The following is a 7,747-nucleotide window of genomic DNA, read 5'->3' on the forward strand; positions in this document are numbered from 1 at the left end:
CGCACGCAGTTAAACCTAAACTTGTATGCGCTGTGTGATGTAACTCCAGTAGTTTGTTTACTTTCGATAAGGGAATGGTATCAATCCCTGAGTCTACTTGGGAACGTGTGGTTCTGACGCACTGAATTTCCGGTTCACTGTCGCCACTAGCCTCTGTCTTACTATTGTCACGACTGTCTACTTCTTAGAGAAACTCATTCTAGATCGGCCTCTTAGATGGAGCACCACGCTTGCTTGATTTAATTGCTCCAGTTGCGTGTGTCCCAAAGAAGAGTGAAGCCCAACATCTATATTCCAGGGACCTCTTGAATAGGTTCGATTTATTAGTAAGAGACTGATGCAAAACTCCGACACGCTTTAATATACCACATCTTCATAAATTTCATCCTGTACTTGAAAAGAGGAAGTGGAAACGTTCATTTGTTGTCCTAAACATGCCGACCCTCTGTAGACACTATATTTAACAAGTCCGTCAGGTGTTAGTGTAGTCGGGATGTTCGAATATCACAGCGGGATTTACGTTGCATGCTCTAAATGAGCTGACAAATATGTCCCATCACAGTGGCTATCACAAAATTATCATCTGTAAAGCTCCGATTGTAGGTTATTTTGAAAGTACACTCCGTGAGGTGCCTATTCACTTTTATCTTGATGTGAACAATGAGCTGACTTGGAGTTAGCGACATAAAATGTCAACAATTATGTTGTCTTTTTCCATGTTCCGCTGACCCATTCAACCCGTAATCCTGTGATATGTTTTGTAAATTGTTATGAAACCCTTTTCATAGTCCGAAAACAAAAACCGTACAACGTTCTTAATATTATAAAATGCACGAGATACCGAACTGAATAGGTGCGGCGTCATCCGCACCTGTTGGCGAAAGAACTGCGGTAGGCCTTCAGCAAGTGTCGAGTTTCGGTTTCCACTTAGTAGAGTTCTTTGGGATATTGGAGATTGGTGATGTGTACGACGACTTGAAACTAAATGGCCTCCTTTATTGCCATGAATGCTGCTTTTATCACATTCTAGGTGTCAGCAACCATTACAGTAAGAACAAAAGCTTTGTATCCATCTCTCAAACAAATAATTTTATGAATGTGTTCGACTTTTGTGTGCGTCTGCTAAGCAGGCTCATGTTTCACGGTCAACTGGTGGGCTAAGTTGATATTCTCCCACACAGTAAAACGGGTCACTGTACCCACTATGTTAAGCGTTTGGCACCTGGTCATTCGTAAAAGATGGAGCTGTCTAGTTTGAAAAGCTTTCAGAGAACCCTAAGCAGTAGAGGGTGATATAACTGCACAGTTCTGCAAAAAAATGGAAATCAACTTATGCTACGATTGTTCGTATTCGCATCACTCTTGTTTGAACAGTCATCCTCCGGTCCTGGCGCAGATAGTTCGGTGAGTCGAAACCAAAGGGGAAAGTACTGGAATCGAGTTTCGCTCTTAAGAAAACTCATCAGCAGTGCCTCTTCTCGGCCATGTGGGGTTTGAACTCCGGATACGCAGTGTCTCCTTTCTTTCGCGTGGACTCAACGAAATATTTGCCCCAGGACAGACGGACGACTGTTCCAACGAGAGTGATGTAAAAGCGAACACTTCAAATCCCACAGCCACCTATAACAAAAAGCTTGTAGACAACAGTACGTCCATCGCAAGCTGTCTGAATGGTGGAGATGCCCGAATATTCTAGGCAAGTCGGTCTCCAACCACAGAAGTTAGCTCCAATTCAGGCAAACTTTTTCAAAATCCTCGCTGCTTCAAGCAGCTGACAAGCAGCTACCCATTCTTAAAATAGTTCTTCTCCCCTCACTGACAGGAAAAACGCCAAGCTTGTGTTCATATTCCGTTAGATTAATGTCCTTCCAACTTTGGACTTTAGTTCGACCTGCAAAATTAAGCCCATCGTTGGTCGTGAAAGGTGGTGATAGTGATAGATCTGACGAAGCTTGTTGGTAGCTTGCTGCATGTGTTGCTCTTTATGGGGGTGGTCAGGTGTGCATAGTCTCCAAACTTTTGTTTGGAGCAAAAGTGGGCACAACTGGAATTATTGCTCAGATGCAAAGCGAGATTATCCTGAAACGAGCAAAAGGTTTATATTCATCAGGTGAATATACCATGTCGATACCAAGTTAATTCAGGAAAAATTAATTGACACGAACCAACTACTCTAACTGGTGATGAGATATCGTTGAAAGCCAGCAATCGATTTCGTCTTATGCGTGACTCACCAGATGGGCGTAGCACCCGAAATCCCATTAATCCTACTTCAGATGTGACAACGAAAGAGACATGTGTGCAGTTAAATACTGAGTAGCAAACAATAGATTTATCAACCTACCACACTCTACAAACGAGTATTTAAATCCATTTATTAGAGGATATAACTGGACTCCAGAGAACGTAAAGCATGTATGTGTACGTGTGCGATTTGAACCTTTTCAGTCAACACACAAAGACTTTCATCATTGTTTTCCCTATATCGGAAACTCCCTCAAGCATTTTGAATTATTTTAGGTATCCAAATTGGAATGTTTTCGTTTCCATAAGAAAATGGACTAGTATAATTTCAAAACATAAACAAAGAAACCTCGGACAATTTGATGAGATTGTATTTCTACGTCTTTTACAGTGTGATGAATTTTCTGGGACGGGTGCATTTTCTGATGCCTAAAGTAGCACTATATGGTATTTTGTTCTTTGCTATGTCCCTTTTGTGAAGGTTATAGTCAACAGTCTCCTCCAGTACAGTTAGCTTCCAGCAAAGCTGCTTTTAAGTGATGATGATGAGCGGGAACTTGCACTCTCTGGGAGCAAGGCGAAATACCCACTGCATCTCCTGTGAACTCTCCAAAACGTAGGTTGTCTGATTTTTCCGGCCCTTCCTACGTAAGTTATAGCCTAGCTTCTGCATTCCCGTTCAATCTCGCCCTCAAAGAAATAACTAGCCGATCACCAGGATACGTTCAAAACCTCGATGGTTGTCATCGACCTGAATTTTCTAGACTAAACTACCCTCGTTTGCAAACAACCAACCAAAGCCGTGAGCCCTGATTGATAAATGGACCTCCATTATACCACCAAGCGAAACACACCCTGCGTTTGTAAACGGTAGAGCTACGCTTTGGAATGATTAGCGTGAAAGTCTCCTGCAATTTCTCAGACCCCGGAGGTTAAAGAAAATTGTACATACCCCCATATATACAGCGACTCTGATGAGAAGGTGCTTAAGTAGGTCAGTACACCAAGGATCTGAATAATTTCTGCCAACTTAGGCAACTGTAGATTCCCTGATCTGTATTATAGGGCATCCCGTTCACAGTACGGGGTATGATCATGTATGGTTGCGAAACATGGCTACTGTGTGCCGACGACCTAAGATAATTTCTGATTTGTGACTACCGACCTGTCGCAACATATGGATGCCAACCAACACGAATGATGGTGTAGCACTTCCCCGGGATAAAGTGGTCTCCCAAACCGTGCATTTTTTAGATTGAATCTAGCCAATTAAAAACTCCAGGTCTTAGTACGCCACATTTAAATGACCCAAGTAAAGTACGCAAACCAGCATGTCCAAATCAGAGCTGAATAAATCTTCTGTTTTAATGACGATTTGATCGTGTAAGTAAAGCTAATCTACAGAGAAAAACTAAGAAGTACTGTGCAGCTATCTCGTTATTGTTGGGAATTATGTTTGCACTGGATACCCTCCGAAAATTTTTAAGGACAGTACTTTGAATATTTAACCGTTCGGCCACGAGCGATTGGTTAGCTGTTTGAATGACTTGCCATAAGAGAGGATATACCGCCAACCGTTTTCCAGTCCAAACCACGTGGCCTGTTGTTGAGTGACCGGCCCTTTCTGAGTCCTCTTATTGGAACCAACCAAGTAGTTAGTCAGCCTTCTGCGACCAATAAGAGCCCCGCACACAGAATATGTTTAGACACTTTCACCCATATTTAATAAATACAGTATTTCAGACTTGTCTCAATTTCAGATCTCTCTCCATGTCGTTCAGTCAATATTTACAAAAGTCAGTGGGGGTTCCGCACGTCACCACACCGTATATCCCCATATTTGTCGGAAATATTTACATCATGTTCATAGGATATTGAATTCTACTTTCAAGCTAGTGGTTATGAATAACTTGATGGCTTCGCATTGGAAAGAAATATAGGAAAATCATTCGCCTGAAGTCGTATGAACGTGTACGAAATCTTGTTAGAAACAAAAAATGAGAATATTCTTTTTTAAAACAAGCATTTCAGATGACATATGCTTGTTTCCTTTTGTTAAACAACACTTTGAAAACATTTTTTGTGTGCTGAAGCCATTTCCTTCACATGTGAGTACTGACGGGAAGATCGATTATTTGCGGCGTATTTTTAATCGTTTTAGTATGGTAATTTGAAATCACAGGCGGAAAGACCGTCAGCCGATTTACAAATATTTCTAGTTCACGTACTACGAGCCTTCATTGTCCCCACTTTACTTTGCATAACTCAGAAGTCTTAGACGCGGAATAAGCTGGGTTTCGTGTTCCAGTCATTTCAGGACCTGATTTTAGGGAACAAGCCCCGCAATTGTTTTAAAGAATATCATCGGAAGTCCAATAACAAAAAGAACCAGTTTAACGGATAAAAGAAACTAATACACCGGAAATAACGTTTACTGATATACACAAATCTAGCTGCTGAAAAGTTTTTAGGCGTGATGTTGTTGACAGTGCCAAGCAGTTGTGCCAAATTTTTGGTAAATCACACACGGTCGAACTGTCAGCTCTTTCCAAACGCGATTAATAGAGATTTTATCCCATTTGTTTCTGACACTCTCAAGCAGTCTGCTCTTACAAGCCAGTGAAATCGATTGTGGTGTCACATCGTTAGTCATGAGTTCATATATGCCACGCACTACACTGAGCTGTAACCGTTGCTAACGTTTGAATGGCAATTCAAAGTTATCTTAACACGACCGTCAAGCTTCATGGTTAACGTTTACATATGCTGAGGACGCTGAGTTGAAATTCTTAGGTAACGTCGTACGATGATCGATGCCCTAAGCAGCGAATCAGAGAGCTACACAATAAAACAGGGACCGGTACTACACGGCATGATGGATCACCGGCTGATCTACCCACCGTCTTTCACCTCGACACCATTAAAGACCGAAGAAAATCGATACCACTACGAATTGATCAGGTGATAAGCCGATCAGAACTCACTGCAATAATCGTGACGAGTTTTTTGTGAAATGTATGCGCTTATTGTTCAGTTTGCTTCTATTCTTTAGCTTTGAAATTTCGGACCTGCTTCAGTAAAAATCCCTTAGCTCAGGCTTATATGTAAGTTAGGTTTCCGCCGTTTTTTTTTGGCAAGAACGACCATGTTAACTTATCCCTAGTTTGTATCTATAATGAGGCCTTTGTTTACACTGCTCATTTAACCCGAATTTTCCACGGCTGTATTTTATACTTATAGCATGTTGGTGATGCTACTCAACTGAGAACATAACCAAAGGCTTTGGGTGTTGACCGTACCGTCCCCATTACAATTAGCCATACATACCCACTCACCAGGGAAATCATCCGAAATGGTACAGTTTCACGATAGACCACGCTGTCAGGAGTCACAGTTTAATTAATCGACACCAATTGGAGCAGAGATGCTTCTGTATCTCCGGTAGTCAGTTTCCAGTTCACCTGAAGAGATCACTGGGCTCAGTCAGCAAACGTTTGCAGGCAACTGAACGCACGAATAGCTCCCATGAGCTGCGTGTTCACGCCTACCTATAATGAATGTCAATGAGCGGAAAGAATCCGGAGCAAAATGGTTGACCAAATTTTTAGTGTATGTGGCTTCAAGAAGTTAACATAGGTTAACGCCACGCTATTCCGTTGTAAAGTGATGCAACTGACTCAAACTCCGACACAAATGATTTCACTTACTCATCAACCATGGTATGCCACTTAACTCACAAACGCTTAACACATTATATTTGCTGCTTACCCGTAGTAAAATTCGCAATTTCACTGCAATATTCTTACGGTAAAATGAACTGTATGTATCACCAATGAAAAGAAGAACTGTAGATCTACGGGTGAAGGCACAATGTACACTGGAATGGGCACTCTTATGCATACTAGAGAGAATGTACGGTCCCACTGTTGCATCTCAAGATTCAGTACATCAGTATTATCAGACAACACTTCCGAAAAAGCGCACGTGATTAGTGCCTGTTTATGTGTCCCAACCAACAACCTGCCAGAAAGTAATTTACCAAATTAAACGTCACTTTCATTTCCATTGAAGAAGCTGTTTTACTGAATATTGCCCAAATCGTTTCTGCGATCCATTAACTTGGTAGAGGCATCACGGCTATTAGTCAGAGGGGTCTTTTGTGTTTTACGGGAAAAATACAAAGTTCCGTTTAACCACATTGGCAGCTGGACACTAGATAACGATCTTGCAAATTACCGAGGCGTCCAGCTTATTGTATTCAGGTTAGTCGGTAAAAATGACGCCGATGATGTCGTTCCCAATGAGCTGAAGGCAGCAGTTGACTGATCGGACGATACCCTTGCCAGGGACGGATGCTTGGTTAACCATTAAGGAACGATATTGCTCCGCTGTCACCCTACACGGAGAATCCGCCAAGCCAGACCCGAGGACCAAATAACATAGCTATCCTGTTCTTCCCAACTGTCAAGGCGAATATGTTTTGTACACACTCCTCAAATGGGAAAGTCACTCAGCTGCCTACATGTCATTCAGTCTTTTTAGTTTTGAGCAACCTTCTCACTCTACTACATCAGCATGATGTCATCCTAGCGGCCTCTTGGCACAGCAATAATAAATCCAAAAGGTTCATCGGTTGTTCTTTCCCTGGTCACGATGGCTTAACTGAGTCCTGAATTTTGACCTGTTACTACCACCAACGGATGACGCTAAAAACATTCCAATCCATAATACAGAAGTGTAGCACAAACAGCCTCTTACGTTACTATTCATCGGATCATGAGTATACAGTAATGCCACAATTCCCACGAAGTTTTCTGATATACTTAAGATATTCCTCTATTATCCTAAACGAAACCTAAAATTTCACGGACAGAACATATGTTCACTTTCACGCTGGAGTTGTATTAGTTCTGACTGTAGTGTGACAGATGAGGTGAATGCACGAATCTGCAAGGCTCGGGCCGCGTTTGCTAACTTGAGACACCTATGGCGTCAAAATGGTTTATCCCTGAATCTGAAGGGACGTGTGTATCATGCTACTGTACGGGCTGTCTTGTTGTATGGCTGTGAGACTTGGCCTATTCGAGCAGCGGACCTGAGACGTCTTCAGGTGTTCGATAATCGTTGTCTCAGAACCATAGCTCGTGTGGGCTGGTGTCAGCGAATCCGTAACGAGGCAGTTAGAAAGCGCATTTTCGGTTGTGTAACGGGTACTTCCATTGAAGAATGTGTCCAGCACCAGAAGCTGTGTTGGTTGGGACATAAGTTACGTATGCTGAACCATCGTTTGCCGGAGAGAGTACTGTTTTCCATGCCCAACCCAGAGTTGGCGTAAACAGAGAGGTGGCCAACCCCTGACTCGATAGAGGAGTATGAAGGAGATCACGAAACGCTTGGGTGCTGTCGGTGCTACTCGCCTTCCAGGATGGGGACCGCGTGATCCTCACTGTGCCTGGTTGGAGACACTACAAGATATGGCTGCCAACCGATGTCAATGGCGTTC

This window comes from Opisthorchis viverrini (assembly GCF_000715545.1).
Source record: "Opisthorchis viverrini unplaced genomic scaffold opera_v5_57, whole genome shotgun sequence".
In the NCBI taxonomy this organism is placed as follows: domain Eukaryota; kingdom Metazoa; phylum Platyhelminthes; class Trematoda; order Opisthorchiida; family Opisthorchiidae; genus Opisthorchis; species Opisthorchis viverrini.